The 27,000-nt window shown below is 44.0% G+C and overlaps 1 long non-coding RNA gene across 1 annotated transcript in view; it reads right to left on the bottom strand.

Annotated features, from left to right (window-relative positions):
* Positions 1–27,000, bottom strand: part of LOC146817308 (uncharacterized) — a 226,345-nt gene that overhangs the window by 72,496 nt on the left and 126,849 nt on the right. The window lies entirely within an intron of this gene.

The raw sequence follows: 27,000 nt of genomic DNA, 5'->3' as shown, positions 1-27,000 counted from the left end.
ACCACAGGATGGCAGAGCCGTCATTGTGGAAGACAGGCACAAACCTATTCAGGTGAAGATGTGCAACCCAGGTCTATTCAGCCCAGCCCTCACTCATCAGACTTCTGGAGCCACAACCCTCCTCCAGCCCCTGTCATCCAAAAGCCAGACATACAATACACAAACATAGCAGAGGCACACTGGATAGTTAGGCAAGAAAATACCTACTTTCTAAAAGTGGTATTTTCAAACACAGAATGTAAAAATCACCCTCACTAAAAGATGCATCTTAACATTCTAAACTTTATTTTCCTATCTTGTTCCTGGGGTCAGTTATTTTTATAAGATGTTCATAACTAACTCCCCATTCTGGCCTATGGGAAGAAATAGCCTTGCAATAGTGAAACACGAAATTAGCAGTATTTTACTATCAGGACATTCTACACACATCAGGGCATTCCCTACCTTTCACATACAATGCACCCTGTCCACAGGGGTACCGTGGCATACCCTGGGGTGACTAATATGTAGAAGAGGGAAGGTTTAGGGACTGGCAAGTGTGTGCACTTGCCAAGTCGACAAGGCAGTGTCAGACTGCACACAAGCTCTGCAATGGCAGGCCTGAGTCACATTTTACAAGCTGTTTCTCAGGTTGGCACAATCAGCAGTATTTGATTTACAGGCCCTGGGCACACGTAGTGCACTGTATTAGGGTCTGACAAGTAAATCAAATATGCCAATCATGGAATCACTTATCCATAACATCAATTGACAAAGAGAGCATATGGACATTAGCACTGATCAGCAGTGGTAAAATGCCCAGAGTCATAAAACTACCAATAACAGGTCAGAAAAAAACAGGAGGAAGGCAAAAAGTTCTGGGATTACCCTGCAAAAAGGGCCAAGTCCAACAAGTTCTATGACCCTCCAGACATCCAATTGCACTGTACCCGCCTGCAAGGAGATCTCATATCTCCCTTGAAAGTGCAGGATGTATGCCCCTTCACTGTGAAACACAGAGCAGTTATTTAACAGCTTCTCTGTCTTTCACTTGAATGCGCTGCTGATTTGCTGTTGCCCTTGGAATAGCGCGTTCTTTGTAATACCTCGCAGTTTCTTGTTTACTTACGGCAAACCTTGTGAAAGGTGTGCCATGGGGCAAACAAGGAAAGTGTGCCATATTTATAATACAGCCCAAGGTGTCTGCTGTCTGAAGCATAATCACTCGGTTGGGAATGAGAACACACAAGTGGTTAGAGTGTGGGCTGTGGTTTTGTACTCTATAGAGGCGTGCATACACATTGTTATGCAAACAATGGCTCAGGAAGAGATCTCCACTACTGTTCTAATTGTAGTGTATCGAGTTTCCTGTTTTTCCTCCATTTAAGCCTGGTGTCGGTTTATCCCACAGACTGGCAATTTTTTCTTGAATGGGCACGATAGCTCTGGAAAGAGATGTTCCTTTGATAATGAGTTACCTTTCTATTCGTTTCTTGTTTTCCTCATGACTTTGAAAGTCATTAAATGTTGGAAATATGTCTTCTTCTCACACCAACTTCATCATGAACCCCTACATGCAGAATTTACAGTATAAACATATTGTTAAATAGAAAAACAGGAGGTTCAAAAGAATAAGACGAAAAGATAGGGTTCTAATGCCATCTGCTAGTTGTACCTTTAGTACCCCGACTTTAAAAATAGTGCATAGATATGCTGACTATTGCTGAAGTTGTCAAGTGGCATTTTTACTTTAGAAAATAAAAGTAAACCCCTAATAGTTAGAGTCTAGAGTAGAGTGTCTTGATATGATAATATTATTTTAGGTCTCACCTACAGACAGCTCTAGATTTTCTCTGACACGTTAAAATATATTCAGATAGTGGGCTTTGGGTCAGCCACTTGTTTGATCGAACAGCTTTTTTATCGAGCTAACTTCCCTGCTTCTTATTCAATTGCTTTCCTCTCAATTCTTTGTTTGTCTCGCACTGGAGCATTTCTTCTTCACTTTATTCTGATTCAAAACTGTCCTTCCATTGCTTGCACTCAGAGAACTACTCTTTACATTCTCATCCAACAGTCCATTGGAATGAATGTGTTTTTGGCTCTGTCCATCGTATGCTGTTTCTCCCCTAAAATCTTCCCACAATCTGTGTTGTAGGGTCCTTGCCTCAGAGCCATTCCATTGCACCTCCAACTATTCCATTGTTCATGCTGCTGGCTGTTTTTTAAATACTAATCCACTACCCCATGCCTCCATTGCTCCCTACCATATCTTATCTTTATCATATTTTATCATGTATTTATTTATTTTGATGGAATTCCCTGCAGCTGCAATTTGCTGCAGGGTTGCTCCTATCTTAACATGAGCTTTTACTCCTATTGTATTCACTTTTTTATTACCATCACAAGATAGGTGCCTGCTATTTAGCAGCACTTAATTAAACAAAAATGCAATCTGCATCATGCAGTGTACATGCACGGTATCATTGCACGGGACGCCGTCAAATCATGACTCATAAGCCGATGAGTCTGATCATGCAAGTGCCCGTGCACATATTTGCACTTTTATTTTCCTTTTTTTGCCAAAGCTGTTCTCGTCAGCCAAGATGCATTTTTTGCCAATTAAGAACAGCATTGCCAAAAAACATTTGCAAAGCCAGTAGGTCTGCTTTTAAAAGGCGAGACTGATTGGATTTGGCACTGCTTGTTATGTTTGATGTCTTGTGGCCTCTAGACATCGGAAAGATTTTGCAAGGGTGTATGAAGAGGGCAGGGGAGGCACTGAAGTGAGAAGACAAATTACTATGTCATTAAATGCCACTTCTGGCCTCCAGAAAAAGAGAACTGTGTGTTTGTGTGATCTTATTTCTCAAATTCTACAGTTAAGTGGCCTGGTTTCCACCAGCCAGAGATGCCTTGATTTGCCTCCAGCCACATTCCGTGTGAAAACATCCTTGCTCTACACAGATTGATAACTAAGCAACGGTTCCAATTCTCTGCCCAGAGGTGAGGTGTCCTTTCTGTGCAAAGGCCACACATGGACATTCAAGCACATGGTTTGATTGCCATTTTGCAATGATAGCAGAGCATCATTGTATGCAAGAGACAAGAGGACTGCCATGAAAGTAATCTCTGCTGTCACGAATTCTCCTGAACAGCTTTCATGTCATGTTATAGGTCCTGGCCCCCAAGCTGCCCAGTGCATGTCCTCCATTCTCCAGCACTCTGAATAGCAGCCACATAGGCCCAGGGCCGGACTGGGAATGCAAACCGGCCCTGGCAATTGAGTCTGACGGGTAGCGCTGGGCAGGGCATGCACATGGAAAATACTGCAGCTGTTTTTGGTACAGGGACACAATATTGCCGCATTGCTGCAAAACCGGCCTCCTGTACCAAAACCGCCCTCCACCCTTCCGGCCCACCGGGAAAACACCTGGTGCCCGCAACGGCCAGTCCGCCGTGCGTATACCTGATAAAAGCATTCACACAGCCAACATTTTGAGCTCAGGTCTTGAGGAATAGCTCGTGAATATATTATAGTCCTGTTAATGTTATCTTGTGTTGTCTCTATTAATATAGTGTTTATGCACTTGTGCTAAGCATGTCAGTCAATCAATGAACAAGATTACTAACAGTAAAAGTACAATATGAGAGACGATGGAGAGTGATGGTTAGAAGATGTGGCAATAAGAGGAGGAGACAAAGTGGGAGTGACGGAACCAATTGAATGCACATTTGAAAGGTTGAGGCAAGTTACAGGGAAGACACACTGAGCTGAATAAGGGTGGTGTTAGAACTGGGGGTCTCTGATTGGTAGAGGTAGGTACCTTTGTCCAAGTAGGGACCCTTGCTTCTAGTCAGGGTAAGGGGGATACACACTTTAGATAACCCCTGCTCACCTCCCCTTTATAGCTTGGCAGGAGCAGATACGCTTATCCCACAAGCAATGTGTGAAGTATCTGTACTTAAAACACAGTAACACAGTGAAAACACCACAAATGGACACTACACCAGTTTAGAAAATTAAAGTATCTTTATTTAAAAGTAACAAGATCAAAACGAAAAAAATCCAGCATATATGTAGTAAAATAGCACTGAAAAAAAATATATTTCAAAAATAAAGCTAGTAGAAAACAAATAGCTCCACCTATTACAACGTCGTGACAGCAATAAATCCAAAGTACAGCGCCGATTGGGAGGTGTGTGGCTTCGAGCATGGAGTCACACGGACACCCAAACAAACAGCACCTTAGGAAACGAAATCTATGATGATGCATGGCGTAGTGGAGGTGAGGCGTCGGTGCTGAGCTCAAGGCCGGCTCCCTGACTGCCTGAGGAGAGGCAATGCATCGTGTCCACGAGGAGGAGACATGTTGAATCCAGGACAGGGGACGAGTGAGAAGATTTAAAGTCAGCAAGTTTGTGGAGTCACCCTTTGCTGTTATCGGCACTGCGATAACGGGATGCCGGCATTGGCGGTGATGAGTCTGTGTGAGCGATGGCCTTGGGAAGGACCATAACTGCAGTCGTCGGCAGGTGTTAAAGGGTGTCGGAGCTGCGGTGCTGGCAGGGCAGTGCGTCGTTCACTTCACATGCTGTGCTCCTGGCCTTGGTGCAGGTCATGCCGTCAAAGCAACATGACTGACAACATTGGAGATTGTTTTCTTTGCTTTGCAAAACCAACCACACCATTGTCAGGGATTGGAATTGCCACCCTTTTGAATGCAGGAGTCCAAACAGAAGCTGGTCAGAGCGTTGCAGGTGAAGTCTTTGAACAGGAGGCCGGCACACACTTGCCCGTGGACATTCTTCTTCGAACAGGTTTTTCAGCAAAGTTCCAGTCTTTGACCTTTCCTTTGCAGAAGCTGCAACAGCAGGCTAACGCCACACAGCACACAGCAAAGGGGCAGTACTACTCCTTACAGCTCTCCAGCTCTTCTCCTTGGCAAAGGTTCCTCTTGAGTTCAAAAGTGATTTAAAGTTCTGGGATTGAAGGTCAACTACTTATACCCCACTTTGTCTTTGTTCTTTTGTGGCCAGGGTCTACAAACCCAGTCCAAACCTGTTCTGTCCTCTCTGGTAAAGCATGACCACAGGAGATGGAGACAGCATTGTGCAAGGAAGACTGTACCTATTCAGGTGCAATGAAAACTCCTCCCACTACTCTAAATGCAGCCAAGTCATCCAGGAAAGGCAGGGCACACCTCAACCCACCCTCCCCAGTGGCTGTCTTCAGTGAATGCACACCCCCAGGCCCTGTCACTCCAAAACCAGATAGTCAATATACAAACCAGCAGAGGCACACAGAATGGTTAAATATAAAATGCCTACTTTCCAAAAGTTGAATTTTCAAACACACAATTTAAAAACAATTTTCACGAAAATATGTGTTATTAAATTTTAAGTTCAGAGAGCCTAAACTCTATTTTTCCATTTTGTCCCCCTGGGAAGTTATACTTGTAAGATGTTACATAGTAATTCCTCTGTTATCCTATGGGACAGATAGCCTTTCAATAGTGAAAAACGAAATACACAGTATTTCACTATCAGCGTATGTCACACACACCAGCACATGTCCTACAGTTCACATACACTGCACCCTGCCCATTAGGGTACCTTTGGCCTACCCGAGGGATGCCTTACATGTGAGAAAAGGTATGGTTAGGGCCTGGCAAGTGGGTGCACTTGCCAGGCCGACATGGCAGTCAAAACTACAAGCAGACAGTGCAGTGGCTAGTCTGAGTTACATTTTCAGGGCTACTTAGGTGGGTTGCACAATCAGTACAGCAGGCCCCCTAGTAGGATTTGATTTACAGGTCCTGGGCACTCACAGTACAATTTACTAGGGACTTAACAGTAAATTAAATATGCCAATCCTGGGTAACCAATTGCAATAACAATTTATACAGGGAGCACTTGCACTTTGGCACTGATCAGCAGTGGCAAAGTGCCCAAAGAATCTAAGCCCTACCTTGCATGATCAGGAAAAAATAGCAGGAAGAAGCAGAAAAACCTGGAACTAACCCTAAAAAAGGTCATTTCCAACAGGTGGAAAGATGGAAGTAGTCAAAAATAGGATAGAAAGATAAGCTACAAAGATAATATATTTGTAGAGTCAGTAAGAAAAAGTATGTCAGGATAGTGAGATAAGATGTATTGAGAAGCAAGTAGTGGTAGAGAGACTGAGAAGACAACAAAGAGCAGAAATGGAAATGGACTGCAGGGGGCGGGAGCATGAATATGGGAAATAATGGGTAAGGAAGTACCGGAAGGGAGGGGAATGCTTTCTGCATGGTATACCGGTGTATTCTCTTGCCCTGGGTGCCTGACTGCAAGTATATTGGGTGTACTAAATTTCCATCTCTCATTTCTTTATAATGGGTGACTTGTGTCATTTTCAGCTGCCTATTATAAAGAAATGACTCCATAACTCAACTGTAATAGCTTATTACATTTGTGTTTTAATGGTACATTGCCTGCTGCTAGGGCCAGGTAATGGGGCACAATTAAAGGAGCTGTTTAAGGAACACAATTAAAGGTGGCTTTTCTTTCTTCTGCTTTGTTTTTCTGGCTTAGAGTGACAAGCAGAAAGGAGATATTTATGGCAACATGTTCATTTGTTGCACTCCTTAGGTAAGTTATAATCTTTCTGCATGTTTCTACACCTTCTGAGCTACTGCAGTTTTTTTCTTTTTAAACCATTTGCATTATACTGATTCTAATATATTTTTGCAACAACTATCTAACAGCTTTTTAGATGTCATTAATTTTGCACTAGAGGATCAAATGTTATTCTTCATATTTGAAAACATCCTCTCTACTTCATATGAAAGAGCTTCAACCCCAGGATCTAAGTGGGTTGTGGGAAAGGTGATGGTGTTACCATGTATCATATGGGATGAGGTAGCCCCTACCAAACATGATAAGGATATTGCATGTCACCTCGGAGTTCTGTAAGATTATAAAAGAACATGACCTTCTGCCTTGTTCCTCTGTATGATCTTTGAACTGTTTGGTGACTTGCAATATCCTTATAATGTATGGGAGGGGGTACTTTATCCCATATATAATTATAGTTGACCCAAACACCTCCAGATTAAATGGGTAGCTCGGTTGTCTTGATTACTTAAATCTATCACATCAATTCCAACCACAAAGCTGATGATGCATGTAGGGGAAGAATGCAGTAGATAGCTGAGGAGCAATCATTTTATGTACATCCTATTTGGATGTGATTGTGAAGCGTGAGATATCAGTGATGACTATGGAGTGGCAATTGATGCAGTACGATGAGCTAAGAACAGGCTACCTCTGGCTGCTCTGTCTATGATTCATTCTTTAAGACCTATAGTTAGGACAATACACCATGACACACTACTTTATATTTATGGGAAGCCACTATACGTAGGTTGAGGTGCAGTTATTTATTTCCACAGCTTTCTGTGCTCTTAAATATTCCTCAAAAATAGGCAGAAGCATCTATTGAAAGAGATAATGGCTGTTATTTTTCAATACCCACCATCCTTGATCTATAAAATGAAGCTAACAGCTATGAATGGCCAAGGAGTACTGACTTCACTCTGACTGCTAGGAGCATGTGCAGTCCATTCTGTCAATCTGATGCTTGGACAGCAGAATGGGGATGGATGCAAGCAGTTGCACTGTCTGTACCTTGCTGATACCGGAAGACCATCAAAAGAACAGAGACCTTCCAGTGAGTTGCACAAGACTATATCACAGTCCCCATTACCCACTTCAGGCTCCAAATTCCTGTTACATTGCCCTTAATGTTGGCACTGTATTAGGTAAATTAGTACAGCTGGAGGGTATGCAGACTGGTAACCGTGGCCCAAAGAGCATGGAGGCAATGAAGTAACATGTACCACTGGAGATGTTGGGGCACAGAAAGGGGACAAGATGTCAAAAAGAACACAACAGTATTGGGAGCACCTGAATCGGTGTCAGATACCAGCACAAACAATACCAAAACATATAAACTAACAGTAGATGAAAAATAAAAAAAATAAAAGTATGCAGTGTTCCTATCTGCCTTAACAAGCAATCCTCAGTTTTATGCCAGCATCTAACTCTAAGATATATTCTTCATCCTGTCAATGATAGCATCTACTTCACACTTTGTCATTCGCTTTCTGCTTCATGACATATCTCTTTTCGTTTATGTCCTCTTTAAGGCACACATGTCATGGATAATCCCCCTACTCATCAGCAGCGCCCCTCCTTGGCAGGTACCCTCCTTTCTGAAAGAAGCCATCCCTCAAGTTTATCACAGACACCCCTCTCCCTCCCGGCGGCCTCTCTCCCCACCCTGATCACCTCACTCTTCCCTTTACAACAGTCTGTTATTGTTGTCTTTATCATCATAAAACTTTATTGCGGCTGTTACAGCCAAAAAAGCACATAAACAAAATGTACATCAATTTGGGATCCATACTAGATAAAATGTAGAAAATCATAAAATACATTAGGATATAAACGTATATAAATAAAAATGCCATTACGGTAAATAAAAACAGAAAATCATAATTAAAAAAATTACATAGGTTAGAACGTACAATAAGGAAAAAAGAAAAATTGTAGAAATCTAAAAGAAAAAGCCCGGGCTCGGCTTCCAGCCTACTAATAAAAACTTATACCACTCTCTTAAGTTTGCTTCCAATAACATCCTACTGGCCATAGAAATCACAGAAAACACAGAAAGTGGCGGGTGCAAAAAGGGAGAAGGCTCAGAGTTACTTGTAGTCTGGTCTAGTTTTAGCAAATTCCTACGTATTGACCACATAGAAAAAAGAAATTTCGAAATTACAACCACATGAACCGGGTCAGTGTCAGATTTTAGGATCCTAAAAAATTCACAGTAGTTCCTAATGCCCAGGTTTCCACAAAGTTGGATGATCCATTTCAGTCTAATCCGTTTGTATGCCACGCAGAAAAGCATAACATGAACTATTGTTTCTTCCTCCACGTGGCAACCAGGGCAAAGGCAACGGGATGCTCCCGCCCACTTATTTGTTATCGTATATAGCGGTAGTGTCCCATACCTAAATTGCAGGAACAGCTTCTTAGCTATTAACGGTTGTATAGAATCCAGCACCCGCTCAAATTCATAGTGACACTTAAAATCCAGACACCCATAAGTTAAACTCGTGGGATTGGCTGACTGCAAAATTTTTGTCAATTTGTACTCTTTCAGTGCAGTTGCCAAGATTTTTTTAGAAATGGCTGGGTAGAATTCTTCTGGGTTGATCCATAAATTCTCCCTTCCAATTGCACGGAAGGAGTGCCTTACAAATGATAGCCAGGGTATACTGCCAGCCCCCAATGATGTCATTACTGCTTTTAATTCCTCCCTGTAACAGCCCAACTCCGGAGTGCTCCATAGCCGCCGCCAATAAAGCAACGGACGTAATGAGATAAGATCTGCTTTTGGAAGGATATTCAAATCCATCCTTAGCGGTACAAGTGGAGTATTTTTTGGTAAGGTCAGGATTTGTCTAATGAAATTATTTTCAGTTAGTGCGAGAGCATTAGATGAGCGGTGCCTGAGGAAATATGAATTTTGTGATCAGTTATGTCCCCTATCGTAGACCCCAACGGCTCCATGTGCATGCTATAAGTACATGTATGTTCCCTCCAGTTCCAGTTTTGAAGACGCAAATACATGTGCGTCCACCGTCAACATGTCCTCTTTCAGATCCGCTATGAATGGGTCAGATATTCCATTCCTAAGTATGAAAGGCCACCGACCTTATGTGGTTCACTTTCCACATTTACAGATTCAGGCGAGTAGGCCCCGAATTCTGCCATCAAGCCTTCCCTGCTTTCTGCCTCTGGAAGCTCCAGCCCGAGCCTGCATCTGTATCCATGAACTTTGTCCTACTCCCTGCGCGGCTAACGGTGCCTGATCCAGCTTGTTGCCTGCCAAAAACTGTATTTCACCTTCAAGATTATCTGCTTCGCTCCTCATCCGATGCATTCCTGTCTAGTAGTTTAGGTAAACATTCCTCCAGCTACCGTGCAAGGGGCCAGGCCTCACTGTCCTCGTGCAAGTAATTCATAGCCCCTGTTACCATGGAAGATTCCTGCCCCCTCGCATCTCATGTAGACACTTAGACGCCCGTACACGCACTAACAGTCAGTATAGAATAGATCCCGTCCGAGAGACCTTTCCTTTTGGATAATACAGTTCTTTAAACATAAGATATTAGATATGATTTGGGATTAGGTTGACATGACCCCTCAGACTTCTGTCTCCACATGTAGAGCTAAATGTCAAGTCCCCTTCACCCTCTAGTTGCACGTCAATCACACGTCATGCGGCTGCGCGCGCATCTCTGCCAAGTATTTCTGCTGACATTGCAGGATTCTCTTATGGATCCACCCATTTGTGACATCATGTTTAATGACGTATTTTAGTTACACCCATGTTTACGCCTTTTTTCGTTACGTATGTGTATTATATCTGTATTATCAGCTGTTACGCCTCTTGCATCTGTCTTAATGTAATGCTTTCCATATAAATACCATTACTTGTCAATAATGTATTGCCTTCCTTCCTGAACTTTCGTGGTGATGGAATTTGAAGCCTGCAATTCGAATTGTATTTCCTTTGTAAAGGAATAAAGCCTTTTAGAACCTCTAATACCACGGATTCTGCCTCTTATATTTACTGAGTTATTCTTACTAGATTTTACCGCATAAACAATAGTACCGGTAATGAAATATTTACCACAGAAATTGGCGCCCGAATAGGGACACTTTCTCATCTCACGCGCCGGAGGTGCGTTGCAGGCCCGGTCTCCTGCCACAGCTGAACGGACAAAAACGCGTACCTGCAGGATTTCCTGTATCTCCCTCCGGCCAAGCGGGGGTGACTGAGGCTGCGATCAACACCCAGACGAGGCGGTGAGAAGTGCGAAGTATCCCGACCAGAGCCTAGCTGAGAGAGCAAGATCCGAGGTATACAGAGGCCCACCAGGTTCCGAAGTTCCGAGTCCAGTCGAGTCGAGTCCAGTCCGGTCCAGTTTCAGTTCAGTTCCGAGGCCTTCCGTTCCGCGCTACCCGGTGAGTACCATTGTCGGGGAGGCATTTAAACGTGCACATAGTCTGTGCCGGTCAAGACGGGTTTGGGTACACAAGTCCGGTCTGCACTGTTTCAGCAGTGTATCTGTACTGTTTAGCAGTATATCTAGTATGTCTTGCATATAAATAAGTATTACCTAGTGTCAGTATTATGTCAGTAACTAGTTTCCTATTAGTCATCATTATACGTTAAATGTTAAATGTTAAATGTTTTAATACGTTCTATACATTGTGGTGTGAATGACTGTTCATTATTGTGTTTATTTGTATTAAGTGCGTTTAAGATTAAGTAAACAGATCTAAAAATGCCGTTCTTTTCTAAATTAAGACAGATCAAAACTAGAAAAGGGGTACTCGAAGAAGCTGTTCCCATTCCACCGAGGGACACTCCAGGATACTTTATGTATCATAAGCATGGCCTAGATGCCGTGTTATTTCTTGATTTATGGGTGGACTACACCAAGGATTTGCCAGAAAGTCAAAAATGGCCCGCAGCGGGGACCTGGGATGCAGATTGCATCATGAGAGTGGAAGAAGAATTATGGAAAAAGAAAGCCAGACAGTCACAGAAAGATGCCATTGAATTATGGCGTAAAGAATCATATAGACGTACAGAAAAAGCGCTCAGGCAGGAAGAGAAAGGTAAGGAGAATTCGAATAAAACCGGAGAAAATTTATTAATAGAGGAAGGTACCCGAGTAAAAACAGAACAAGTAGATAGACAAAGAAATACTTTGATGAATGGTATGTATCCTCTTCTGGCCGAAGGATTACCTAAGGCTACCCCGGAAATACCAAAAGACTTGACTCCACCATTGCTCCCGATAAAAGCACATCCTAAAACAGCAAAGGACGTTTTCCTTTCCTCCTATTTAGATGACGTAGCTCCCGAGTATGCTAATACCATACCACACAGACCGCTTACCGATGGTGTTCAACACCAAGAGCATCCGTCTGTATCTCCGCAGCAACAAACTCCTGCACTAGTTCCAACAGGTCCATCCGTTTCTACTGTTTTTCCCGCATCTACAATTTCTATCTTACGTCCAACGAATCCTTTCTTGCCCAGCACCTCAGATGGTGCTACAGGAGGTACGACAGACATGTTTGCCACCCCGCCGCGAAATAAACAGACCCTTAGAGATTTAGCACTCCAACGTACACCCCAGCTAGTGACATCCGACATGTTTAAAGAACATCTTGTGGATTGTAGATACGATCCAGTGCCAGGTAAACAGGACAGATTGCTAATATCATCACTACGTATACGACGAGCTACATTATATTTAATGACGATACCAGGAATGGTTGAACACCTAGACAATATATATCACTTTGTCCAAACAGGGCGAGGTCCAGAAAGTATTAACGAAGCTATGGAATACCAGAAAGTGGATGTACAAAGACAACTACTACGTTTTTTCATAAACTGCGTGATCAGGAACCAAGACAGGCCTGGGGCAGATCATGATACCATGCAAAAACTTGCCAAATGGGGTCAGAATATATCAGAAGAGAAACATGATAAACAGGCGTGTATAATCGCCATGTATCGAAAGATCCGCAAGGAAGTAGAACGAATACATAAAGAAAGACGAGAAGCAGACAGAATTGAATCAGAGGGAGAGGAGGAGCAAGAATCAGAACAAATAGAAACGATAGCTTACGTAGGTAGAGGAAGACCCCATAATAATACTAGAGGCTTCAATGATCCGATATGTCCGATACGTCCAGAATGTAATAGACATTTTCAAACCCCTATGTTAAATACAAGGTCCCCTGAACACCTATTCCAAGCCGCTGATAAATTACTCCGAGATCGAAGGGGGTACCATATGCTCGATTCCATGGATGAACAAGAATTGGCCAGGTCAGCAGTACAATGGGCTGACAGTCCCAGCATATACAGTGATGATGCACTAGTACACACGTTTCTGAATCTTACCCCATACGAACAGCGTTTAGCTAGTATATACATGATTCAACACCTCCTTATATTATATAAAAGTCAACACTCCGATCCTGGACCCTTACCTGACATATTGATAGAACTACTCACGAATAAATGGAGAGGGTCAGGTACTGATTTGATTAAAGAAATTCTAGAATTTCGAAACCAGTATATAACTTTCGTGTGCCCAGAACACGTTCCAGTTCCCACTATGGGAAGAAAAATGTACCACATAGATAGACTGAATCCGTTACGCGAAGTGCACCCAATCAGAGGTGAAGGTAATAACTTTACACGCGTGTTTGTGTACACGCCTATAACTAAAATCGAATTATTAGAAATGAAGAAAGTAGTACCCAGCCATGACAAGGATCCAGCAGGTTTCCACCGTGAGATAAAAGACATGCTACTCATGGGAGAGTATACCTACCCCGACATTATGAAAATACTGAAAGTGTTAATGCCTGCCGGTGTTTACGAGAAACTCAAAGAAAAGGAATGGGAGGTGGGAGACCAAAAGATAGACTGGACAGCATTAGAAAACGAAGAAAAGGCCCGAGCTGCAGGAGCAGGGCTTGGGGAAAAGACTACAGCACTACCAGGATTACTAGTGCAGGTACTGCCACGTTTATTAACTACGAAAAAGGAGGACTGGGGTGCAATCTCAGCCTGTAAACAAAAGCAAGATGAAGACACTAGTGATTTCTATTCCCGATTTGAAAAATGTTTTGGTATAAATAGTGGCATAAAAGCAAGTAGCGAGTCATATCCACATCTGTTTGTGACAAAATTAGTTGAAAATTCCCTACCGCAAGTTAAGAATAGAGTATTGAAATTTGAGAGTACCTGGCAGGGTAACACCCCGTCACAGATGTTACAGATGTTACAATATCACCACAATAGAATTAGAGAAGAACAAGAACATGAACAAAGACGTATGAAAGATACAAAAATGAAAATGCTTGTTGCTCAGTCAGTTCCAGCTGATGGTCATCAAAAGGGTGATTCCGCAGGTCCAACGAAAGGGACATGTAACTATTGTAAACAACAAGGTCATTACATACACGATTGTCCAGTCCTGAAACATAATATTGCCACAGGTAGAACACAAGAAAGACCACGTCCACCTAGACAGGATCAGAATCAACAACAAATTCCTCAGCATGCACAACCTAGGTCAGCTCCGCAACAATTAGCTCCGCAACAGGCAGCTCCACAACAGACCGTAGCACCACCACCAGCGCAGCCTATTTCTGCCACACAAGCGACAACGCAACAGATGTACCAGTATGCACAAGCAGATTATCCCGATTATCAACGATACACATGAAATAGCCTAGAGAGGGAAGTTGGCTTACCCCTAATTGAGGTTCCTGTAGATCAAGAGGGACCTTATGTACATAGTGAACTATTAGGGGAAGACAGAAAGTTTTTACTTGATACAGGGGCAAGCAGAACAACGATACGACGCAGTGAAGTTCCAGGGGCACCCCTCTCAGGCTCACAGAATATTTCCCTTGGATTCTCAGGAAAGCCTATCATTAATGAAGTAACACAGCCTCTTCCACTTACGGTTGGTCCATTGACACGTACTACAGATTTATTGCTTACTAAATCATGCCCAGAAAACCTGTTAGGTATAAAAACATTGAAAGCTCTAGGAGCTATAATATGTTGTTCCCCGGAAGGAGTACGATTATTTTTACGTGATTTTAAAGGTCACTACGTGTCCAGAGACATGGATCACCGGCTGCAGAGTTTACCTACACATTTATGGGCACAAGGCCCCACTGATGTTGGTTGCATGAACATTACACCATATCGAGTCACACTAAAAACAGGAGTAGTACTACCACGAATGCGACAATATAGGTTACCACCAGATGCTGTTGCGGCCTTACTGCAAATCATTGACGAACTCATTGCACAAGGAGTGGTTGTAGAAACCGACTCCAATATATGCAATTCCCCGATAATTCCGATTCTTAAAAGAACGGATCCAAAAGCACCACCAGTATATCGATTAGTTATTGATCTGCGCGAATTAAATAAATGCATTGTACCACAATATCCTGTAGTCCCAGATATCTCTTCATTACTAACAGCTATTGATTCAGAAGCAACGTTCTTCACTGTAATTGATCTCAAGAATGCTTTCTTTAGCGTCCCAATAGATCCGGAAAGTCAATATCTGTTCGGATTCAGTTTAAATGGACGAAGTTTTAAATTCACACGCGCACCTCAAGGATTTACAGAAAGCCCCAGCATCTATAGCCAAGCACTGAAACGAGAACTTGACAGTATCCACATGCCAATTAACACTGCCTTGCTTCAATATGTCGATGATCTGTTGATCACCGCCCGAAGCGAACCTAAATGTGAAACAGCGTCACTGACGGTTTTAAAATTTCTGGCCGACAAGGGGCACAAGGTGTCCCCTTCTAAGCTGCAATTCTGTGTCCCGCGAGTTGTCTACCTTGGGCACTCGCTGTCCAAGGAGGGAAGACAGCTTACACCCGACCGCATCCAGTTAATTGCTAACATGCCACCACCCAAGACACAAAAGGGGGTGCGGGCTTTTATAGGCCTCACTTCATACTGCAGGCAGTGGATCCCTCAATATGCATTTCTAGCAAAACCACTCATCCAGTTGACAACACAGGAGGCCGCCACATCGACTGTCCTCCCTTGGACTCAAGAACATACACATGCTTTTGAAAGCTTAAAGAAAGCTTTATGCCAAGCACCTGTTTTAGCAACACCATGTTACAATAAACTGTTTACACTCTTTGTTACAGAACGCGAAGGTACTGCCTTGTCAGTACTCACTCAGGAACAAGCAGGATCACACAAACCATGTGCTTATTTCTCTAGTACATTAGATCCAGTAGCTCAGGCTCTTCCTGCGTGCCTGAAATCAGTGGCAGCAACAGCTTTAGCAATCAGACAAAGCGATGCCATAGTGTTAGGACATCAATTGACAGTACAAGTACCACACGCAGTAGAGGTTCTCTTGAACCGCACACAAACACAACACTTGACTATAGCGAGACTCACTGGTTATGAATTAACATTATTTCAGCCACACATAGAAATCAGACGTTGTAATACGTTAAATCCTGCCACGCTTTTGCCAGTAAATGGAACAGATCCATTAGCACATGATTGTATTGAAGTCATTACTATCACGACAAAACCCAGACAAGACTTGACAGATATCCCTTTATCAGATCCAGACTTGACATTGTATGTAGATGGTTCATGTATGAGAACAAGTACAGGAGAGTTAGTGGCCGCTTACGCAGTCACAACAGACACTGAAGTCATTGAAACAAATTGTATTAACATTTTGTCAGCTCAAGCAGCAGAGCTCATCGCTCTGACACAAGCCTGTACTCAAGCAAAAGATAAGAAAGTCAACATATACACAGATTCACGTTATGCATTCGGAGTCGTCCATGACTTCGGCGTGCTGTGGCGAGAGAGAGGTTATCTAACTTCTCATGGTGCCCACATCCAACACGGACCCCTCATTCAAGCCCTATTAGATGCGATTCATTTACCTACTGCAATATCGATTATGAAATGCAAAGCTCATACAAAAGTTACCGATATCATTTCTCAGGGTAATGACCTAGCTGACAGAACAGCTAAACAGACTGCTCAGAACCAGACTCATACAACTGACGCGACAAAGACAATAGTTCCGACACCAACACATTGCATGACAGTTAAGGATCCCGCCCTTGATATAATTGACATACAGACACATGCTACACCAGAAGAAATAAAGAAATGGACTGAATTAGGAGGGATCCAAACGGATCAAGGATGGATGACGAAGGAAAAATCTATATGGTTTCTTCCCGATTCCATGGTTCAAGTCATCATTAACACAATACATAGTCCAGCGCACCTAGGAGAAAAAGCTATGCTAGACAGTATTCAACACATTTGGTTCAACAAACACTTGCGAGCAGCAGCCAAACAGAAAGTACGTACCTGTATGATATGTTGTCAGTTTAATCCAGGTAAAAGCATCCCCGTAGAGCAGGGTGGATTTCAACCTCCCGATCATGCTTTTGAAGTCCTCCAGATGGATTATATCCAGATGGAACGATGTCGAGGATTCAAATATGTTCTCGTAGTTGTCTGTGCTCTTTCCCGTTGGACAGAAGCCTACCCGGTTTCAGATTACACTGCCCCGACTACTGCCAAACAGTTAGTTCGAGAATTCTTCCCACGGTATGGTTTGCCACGTGTTGTCTACTCAGATAACGGCCAGCCATTCTCATCCGAACTAATGAAACACGTTTCACTCTTGTTAGGCTACCAATGGAAATTCCACTGTATCCGACATCCCGAGGCAGCAGGTCTCGTGGAACGCCATAATCAAACTCTGAAAATTAGATTGTCCAAAATATGTAGAGAAAAAGGTGTCGATTGGATAGTAGCCTTACCAGTTGCACTCTTTTACATGAGAATGGTAGCACATTCTCGAACAGGGCTATCCCCGTACGAGGTGATCTTCGGTAGACCACCAAATATGTGGGGGACGCCTATACCTCGCAAAATCACTGATGTTGACTGTAATATGCTGACAGATTACCTGGCTTCCTTGATGTCTGCACTACAATCTTGTCGTTCACAGGTAGCTGCAGCTTTTCCCGATAACACTGAGGTGAAGCCCCATGACGTGATTCCAGGTGATCTGGTTCTGGTACGGAATTTCGACCGGAAGACCCAACTGGAGCCTAGGTGGAAATCGCCAAAGCTTGTTCTACTAGGAACAAGGACAGCCGTAAAGATCGAGGGACGTAAAGGATGGTTGCACTCGAGTCATATCAAGAAATTTTATGGACTACCGACCGATATGAACACTCAGCCTTGTATTCCCTCACAGACTGATTCAAAGCTCCCCTTGGTTGAACCCATGAAAACTGAACTTTATAAACTAAAATTAAGGTCTAGCAAGTCAGACAATTTGATTGTTTAAGTCCTCTCCAAGGTGAATCGGTTGAATTTGTCTCTGACATGTATCCTCTAGACCGAAATAGAGAGAGAAATAGACAGATAAAGCTGAAAAAACATGCGTACTGTAAATCACTTCGTAGTCACTGCACAGTAACATTATTAATTTTGTTTTCTCTAAGTCTTCTGATCATCATTTTTAGTATATTGCTGCATATGTATTACCCTATTTCTAAACGTGCTTACAATGTTACTGCTGAACATTCTTTTAGCGAATTACCTCCGCATGAGTTGTCCTATAGATTTGCGCTGCGCAACAACACTTTTATTAGTATGTTACATCATTCCCATCAGACCAGCAACGCTACAAATTGTTGGATATGTGGCCGACTCCCTCCCTATCAGAACTATAAGGGAGTTTTGCCCCTCTTTCCGTATCCGTTCACACACAATGGCTCCTGTGGAGCATGGTTTAGTTTGATTAATTCCCTAGATTCAAATTCCGCAGTTTATCAAGACAACTGGGTATGGGGAAACCTGAACCTGGTTTTGCTTAAAGTCTGCTACCCTAACAAGGAGGGACTTCCCAAAAGAACAGGAACTGATCTAGAAAATGAAGTATATGGATTAGGAAATTTTACACTTAACCTCATGATCCTGAATGTTGAATCCGAAGCCACACCAATCTTGCCCGCTATGTCAGTATTCCCAGTTAAAGGGGAATTATGTGTAAGAAAGAATGGTTCCATACACATGGGCCATAGTAAATGCACCACTGTAATAAAATTCAGTGATCACGGCAAATCTACATTTAGAGCTTCCCGTCATTCCTACTTCATATGTGGCCAGACCGCATATATATGTCTACCTCTGGATTGGGATGGTACCTGTTACATAGCATTCCTTCTGCCACCTGTTTTCCTAGCTCCTCCTGATTATCACAGAAATACCCATTTAGTACACAATAGACAGCAGAGAGATCTCCCGATTGTCGATTACACTGAAACGGCATGGGAGCAATACACAGATTTCAATAAAGGTTTCTTTCCTTATATAGGAACAGTCACTAATAGTAAACTGATACGTAGATTAACTAGAACCCTTGAAGCAGTAGTAAACGAGACTACTTCCGCCTTAGGCAATTTAACAGAAGAGCAGTCTGCTATGCGGATTGTTGTGCTTCAAAATCGTCTTGTCCTTGACGTCATCCTGGCCGATAGGGGCGGAGCTTGTAGGGTCATCGGATCAAGTTGCTGCATTTTCATACCAGAAAATTCACCGTCAGTATATAAAGCCATAACCCGCCTTCATAAGATTATAAGCCAGATACACCAGAGTCCAGGCACCTGGACTTGGTCCGGTTGGTTCTGGAGTGTGTTGTCCGCCTGGGGATGGAGGATCCTATCCTTCCTAGGTATTGGCTTTCTCATACTATTCAGTTGCTGCTTATGTCTACAATGTGGGCCAGCGATTTGTGGCCTGTGTGCCACATCGTGTATCCCACCTCCAAGTTTTCGTTCAAAATCCCGGAAGAAGAAAGAAGAACAAATGATGCTATATGAACAGATCGATGGATTGATGAAGATCGATATCTCCTGAGGGTCCGTAGGGGACAAGGAGGGAATGAGGAAATATGAATTTTGTGATCAGTTATGTCCCCTATCGTAGACCCCAACGGCTCCATGTGCATGCTATAAGTACATGTATGTTCCCTCCAGTTCCAGTTTTGAAGACGCAAATACATGTGCGTCCACCGTCAACATGTCCTCTTTCAGATCCGCTATGAATGGGTCAGATATTCCATTCCTAAGTATGAAAGGCCACCGACCTTATGTGGTTCACTTTCCACATTTACAGATTCAGGCGAGTAGGCCCCGAATTCTGCCATCAAGCCTTCCCTGCTTTCTGCCTCTGGAAGCTCCAGCCCGAGCCTGCATCTGTATCCATGAACTTTGTCCTACTCCCTGCGCGGCTAACGGTGCCTGATCCAGCCTGTTGCCTGCCAAAAACTGTATTTCACCTTCAAGATTATCTGCTTCGCTCCTCATCCGATGCATTCCTGTCTAGTAGTTTAGGTAAACATTCCTCCAGCTACCGTGCAAGGGGCCAGGCCTCACTGTCCTCGTGCAAGTAATTCATAGCCCCTGTTACCATGGAAGATTCCTGCCCCCTCGCATCTCATGTAGACACTTAGACGCCCGTACACGCACTAACAGTCAGTATAGAATAGATCCCGTCCGAGAGACCTTTCCTTTTGGATAATACAGTTCTTTAAACATAAGATATTAGATATGATTTGGGATTAGGTTGACATGACCCCTCAGACTTCTGTCTCCACATGTAGAGCTAAATGTCAAGTCCCCTTCACCCTCTAGTTGCACGTCAATCACACGTCATGCGGCTGCGCGCGCATCTCTGCCAAGTATTTCTGCTGACATTGCAGGATTCTCTTATGGATCCACCCATTTGTGACATCATGTTTAATGACGTATTTTAGTTACACCCATGTTTACGCCTTTTTTCGTTACGTATGTGTATTATATCTGTATTATCAGCTGTTACGCCTCTTGCATCTGTCTTAATGTAATGCTTTCCATATAAATACCATTACTTGTCAATAATGTATTGCCTTCCTTCCTGAACTTTCGTGGTGATGGAATTTGAAGCCTGCAATTCGAATTGTATTTCCTTTGTAAAGGAATAAAGCCTTTTAGAACCTCTAATACCACGGATTCTGCCTCTTATATTTACTGAGTTATTCTTACTAGATTTTACCGCATAAAAAATAGTACCGGTAATGAAATATTTACCACATGCCCCCAAAGTTCCGCCCCAAATAGGGAGTCTGACCTAGCTTGGACTTTATAAATTTCAAGCAGTGGGCTTATAGTCTTTAAAATACAACTCTTCTGGACTTTTGAGATTCCCCCAGCAGCCTGGGTTAGTTTAAGATTAGCCTTATTGATTTGAGGACCCCATCCAATTTTATCGTTCAAGGTGAGGCCCAAGTACTCAAATATGGAGACCCTCTCAAGGGGTCTGTCATCCATCATCGGGTGTGGACAGTTGGTGGAAGTGGCATTAAAGACCATGTATTTAGTTTTGTTGATGTTAACCACAAGGTTCCTCTTTTTGCAGAACTGACTAAACCCCTTTACCACACGCTGCAGTCCCATAGCTGACTTCGAGAGCAGCAGGGTATCATCCGCAAACATTAATGCGGGAAGTTTACGAAATGCCAGTTTTGGGGAGTCTATATGCTTGATGGCAAGTAGATCTTCAATTAGCCCGTTGAGGAAGAGGGAGAAAAAGGTTGGCGCAAGCACAAAGCCCTGCCTCACCCCCTTGCCAACGGGAAACGGTGCTGTCAACTGCCCGTTCTTGCCATACCTTACTCTAGCAAATGTACCTTCGTGGAGGCATTTAAACTGGAAGCAAAGATATGGTGGAACTCCCATGGCCAGCAAAATACTCCACAGCTGGTTGCGGTCCACCATATCAAATGCTGATCTCAAATCCACGAAGGTTAGGTACAGGCTCCCACCTTCCAGAACTACATGCTTCCAGTAAATTAACTGAAGCCTGAACAACTGATCTATAGTGGAAGTTTTGGCTCTAAAACCTGCTTGCAACGGGGTCAGGATATCATGGTCTTGAATCCATTCCTGCAATCTTTTCACTAGTACCCTTGCAAAGATTTTTGGGGATACATTAATGAGGCTAATTGGCCTATTGTTGGCCGGTTCAATGGCGGACCCTTTTTTGTAGATAGGAATAATCTCTGCCCCAGCCCACGTAGGAGGAGCTGGGAGACCGTGAAGAATTGCATTAAAAAGTAATTGGAAATAAGGAGCCCACACTACCTGTTTGTTTCTGTACAGGTCCCCAGGAATTCTGGCTAATCCTGGCACATTATTCAGTTGTAGCTTGCCCAAGGCTGATAATACCTCAACCAGGGTACATGATGGTATATTCCATAGGGGATCAGGGGTAGAGCAACGGACCGAAGGCTCACTCAATTGAATTGGCAAAGTTGAATATAACTCCTTGAAGTGTAGACGCCAGGCTTCCTCACCAATATTTGGTTCAATATTGGTCTTGCCCTCTATTTTTCCTGTGTGGATCAGATTCCAAAAAGCTCTCGCATCTTTTGAATCTAGGGCAACCTTAATAGCCTCCCATTCTGACTTAGCTTTAAGGAGAATTTTCTTAAAAACATCCCTGGCTTCCCTGATACACAGGTTCATGCCCCCCTTAAGAGATGCTAACAGGGTTCACTTTGCCTCCCTACACCCCCTGCTGAACCAGGGGTTTTTATCTCCACTGTGTTTACACTTGGGTGGCCTACTACTATTGAAGAAGTCCGCCAAGGTTGTAACCATTGCCTGGTGGATTTTCCCCAGGTTTTCGCCACGGCCTGGATTAGCAGGATCACCGGATGCAGAGCTTGCCTTTTCTAGGAGGGGGATAATACTATTGTACATTTTTGACTTTATTTCCGGGGATTGGTTTATTGTGGCCCAGCGGATACGTCTCCCTCCATCGATCACTGTAAGATCATTTCTAGGGGGGTTTACAAGACCTTGGTCTAATTCAGTCATACAAAAACCTAACAATATGACCAAAGGGTTATGGTCGCTTTCAATACGTGGATCAACGCTGAAATCTGCCACTTTATGCCAAATTTCGACACTAGATAAGAAGTAGTCAATTACTGATTCCTGGCCTAATCTCTCAAAGGTAGAGTGCCCTGGATTATCTCTCGGAAATCGTCCATTGCAAGCCCTCAGAGAAAAGGTAAGGGTAAGCGATGTCATTTGAAGGACTAATGGGGTCCACCCCCTTATCAGATATGTATTGGGCGCTGGGATTGACCAGATTGCATCCTCATCACTGGTGATAGGTTTCATAAAACCATTGAGGGGTTCATAGTGACAATTAAAATCCCCACCAATCAAAAAGAATACATTACCCGAAAGGGAATTGAGAAGACTAGCCAAGGAGTCTAGAGTCGGGGATGTCCCTCCGTACTGGACTGGCGAGAATAAACATTAATAATGGCCAGTTTTGGTAGATTTCTGTGAGTCAGGAGAACGCAAGCAATATTTGGGGAGTGGGTGTCAACTCTTTTTACCACACATCCGAGGTGGGTTCCCACCCATATACATAGACCCCCCGATGGTCTACCTCTAGGGCCCTTGACAGCTGGCTCACAATATGCCACAAACCCTGCTCTATAGAGGGGAATTAGGGCCCAGGTTTCTTGAAAGAGACAGATCTCATGGGAGTCGATATAATCTCCCCAGTTCGGCAAATCAAGTTTGGCCGCGAGGCCCGCAATATTCCATGACAGTATTCTAGGGCCACCAGATTGCAGTTCCAGACCACTCTCTACATTTATCTCCAACCCTTCGCTATCTGACAATCCAGGGAACTCGGCACAAAAAGGGGGGGGATCACTGGTACGGGGTCTGATCTGACTTTACTGGTTGGGATATATATATCCGTAAAAAAAACAGAATTCTCATCCTCTGCATCAAAATTAACTGGGGATGCTCTTTCACTATCAATGGGGCCTATTGCTTCACTAATCAAAGGGGCTCGATTTATCCCCCGTCCGCCTTTCCACTGATGGTGTCTCTCAGCCTCTTTGGCGTTATCACTGTGAGCGGGACGGTGGAAGGTAGTCAATCCACAAGATCTAGTACACTAAATCTATTACTTACTGGAACACCTGGTGGATAGAAATTACTACCCACCTCTTCTCTATGACCCTGCCTAACCTGTTGGCCTCACCATCCCCTGATTCTACCATGGTAACCTAGGTTATCATTAGCACTATAGTTTGGTGGAGGGTAAAAGTAACTTAGATCCAAAGTCTGGATACTAGATCTAAAGTTTTTAGGGAAACCCATACAAACATATTCCACCACCCTACTGTCCTTGAAATTAATGACAATGCAATCCCCCTCTATATCTTTGGGTCTATGTCCTACCCAACTCACTCTTCTGGCAAATAGGATTTGACATTGGACATTTATCAGGAGAGGTCTATTATAGTTCAACCAGTGAATGGATTTGTTTTTCAATTCAACATAGGATTCAGTTCCACCATTTTCCAGTTCGGGGACCCCGGCCAAAACAACAGCATAGGGAGAGCTTTCGGGGGGTAGGTCAATATATGGGGGGGTAATCTTCAGATCTTCAACATTAGATTTCCCCTTCGACACTCCATTTGAGGTTTTCAACTGACCCTCTCCTGATTGTTGTTGGGTTTTGCTTACTATCGGTTTGCAAGCTGTGGTTAAATGTACCTCTGGTCCAATAATGATACTTGAGTCATCTGCAATTTCCCTAGTCACCATAGGGTCCATAGGGTTTGGTGGGCGGCTGCGGGTCAATGAAGGATTAGAAACCAAAGAACCCTCAGATACATACTTTACTTGTACTTGGCCACACTTCACCATTTTGTCCTTTATAAAATCCGAACTAGACCTAGAGAGTTCTTCGATTTTTGTTAGCCTTTTCTCGATTAACAATAATCTTTCCTCGAGGGGCTGCAAAGCTGATGATATAAGGTCACCTATTTTCAGTAAAAAAGTCTCTTTCACCATAGATAGTGGGCTCACAATATTGACCACATGAGGAGGGCTTATAACGGGTGGGCTCGCCAACGGGCCTTCGGTGGCTTTAGGCCCCACAACAACCAAGTCATTATTATTATTAAGTTTTGGAGTCTTGGGCTTTCTTCCCCGCTGAACAACTCCTCCCTGCTTCCTCTTGGAAACCACCTCCTGGGGGTGCCCCTGTAGGTGTAAAAAGGTACCAGGGATATCCGTATTGAGAGTTACTATACTGCCATTGGGATTTGTCAATACTCTATCAATATTTGCATCCGAGTGGCACGACTCTCCGGTCAAGGAAATATTGCCCAAATCTTCTAATGACTGACAATTAATCCAGTTCGGGGGCCCGGCAACAACAGCCCTTTGCTGGCACCGCTCTGGTGTACAAGCCTTCGACAGGGCCCCCAGCGAGGATCTTTTCGTTAAAACTGGGCCCTGAGAGAGCCGACGCTCTGTTATGGCTATCTCATGAGCCAAAACAGACGTGGCCCTCGTAATAAATTGGTCTAATGACCGGCTACATAGCCACCCGTCATAGCTTTTTTCCCCCTTCCATCACGCTCCGCCATTATAAATAGAGATGCAAACAAAGAACTGTTGATACTCAATGAGTACTTACATGACAGTGAGCAGTCCTCGATGATTTACATGTTGGGGGGGGGGCCCGGTCCAGTCTTCTCCGGGCTCCGATGGGCTTAAACTGGCCCACCCTTGGCCCAGGCTTCGCCCGGCACGCGCAGCGGATCTCGTTAGGCGTTATATAGTAACAGTATTGGCACCGATGCAGCAGGCTCAGTTGTGGGCTCTGGCACACACCCCCCTGGGACTTGTAGTTTTGCTCCTGTCAGGTACCAAATCGGCGAAGCGGCTCTGTATCACTGATGAGAAAATATTCATGTGATTTGATGAATTCCGAGAAGAGAAGCAGAGTTTAGCTTTAAGCTACGAACCATCAGCAGACAGTTAACTAAACAGCAGAAGAAGCAGGTTCAAACACAATGGAGTCTGAACAGTTCCAGAAGTGCAGTCTGATGTTCCTGGCAACAGGCGAAAGTGCTGCAGTTTGTTGTTGCTGTTAAAAAGTGACTTCTGTGCAAGATTGTGGCTGCAAAGCAACGATTTGCCGCTTTACTGCACAGTGGCTAACAGGTACAATGTCTATATTTGCACACACAGGCTATCGGGTGTTCATTACTCACAGGACTCCATCTGCCCAAAACGGGATACTGCTGCACTTGGTTATTGGCCCTGGACGGTCTTCAATAGTATGTGCCCAGCGAGGGCGACCCCGCCCCTGGTGTCTCGTCCCGCTGAGGAAGCTCATCGGCGATCACAGGGCCAAAGGCGGCTCCACGAGTACGCACTGGCCACACTTGCGGAGAACGTCCCGCCAGCAATCCAGCAGTGCACCGGGGAGGCAATGCCAAAAGCGCTGGGCGCTCACCTTGTCCGATCCTCCGAGTCCCGAGTCAGAGCGGCTACCCCGTTCACACAGTCCGTGAGGGCGCCTGGTTTGAAAATGGCGGTTCTGTTCTCACGTCCCACGGAGGCCCAGCAGATCCACCGGCCGATGACGCCTCACCTTGGTTCCGGCACCTGCTGCTCTCCCATCCTGCAACCCGGACCGTCGGCAAGCAAGCGCCCGACGCCCCACGAGACCCTCGACCAGCGGAGCGCCCCGGATGAAAGTCCAATGTCTCTGCGGGCTCAGCCCACCCGCGAAAATCGGAAAGTGGGTTTCTTCAAGCCAGGTACAGGCTACTAGAGCAAATTAAAAGAACAGAGATCATGTTGCCTGCAGTTTTTCATTTGGTGGAATCGGCAGGAGCCGAGAAAACCAGATCAGAGGGGCTTCATCAGGTGCCACGGGTAAAATAGAAGCTGGCACCGGTCCCCCGAGAAGAGGAGTCCGAACACCTCAGAACAAATCACTGCCTTTATCCAAAGAAGGAGTGTCCTATCTTTATCATGTTTAGACTTTCTTCGAGCATGGGGCAAAGGATAATAACCAGACAGAAAGGATAATGAGCTTGATGATGAAAAGCATGGCCTCTATGTACAAGCCATGATCTAGGCTGTGTCCAGATCCTGGGCCATGAACACAAAGAGGGCACTAAACAACAGGAACTTGGGAAAAAAAAGAGGTGATCGATACTGGTGCCATAGGAGCAGAAAGACAATTGTAAGTATATATCTGCATCATCCCTTCTTTTTTAAGAATGTTGGGGGTCTGAGCAAGGGGGGGATGAAACGTCAGCGAGCGGAATGCAGATAGAGCTAGGAACAATTGACAATTCGAAAGGATAGTGTGAGAAATTAGGTTACTGTTTGACTGGGTTGTGAGCCCTGGTCAAGCAGTAATCACAATCATTG

This window comes from Triturus cristatus, chromosome 6 (assembly GCF_964204655.1).
Source record: "Triturus cristatus chromosome 6, aTriCri1.1, whole genome shotgun sequence".
NCBI classification, from domain to species: domain Eukaryota; kingdom Metazoa; phylum Chordata; class Amphibia; order Caudata; family Salamandridae; genus Triturus; species Triturus cristatus.
The sequence above is the reverse complement of the archived record's forward strand: the minus strand, read 5'-3'. Positions and strand labels throughout refer to the sequence as shown.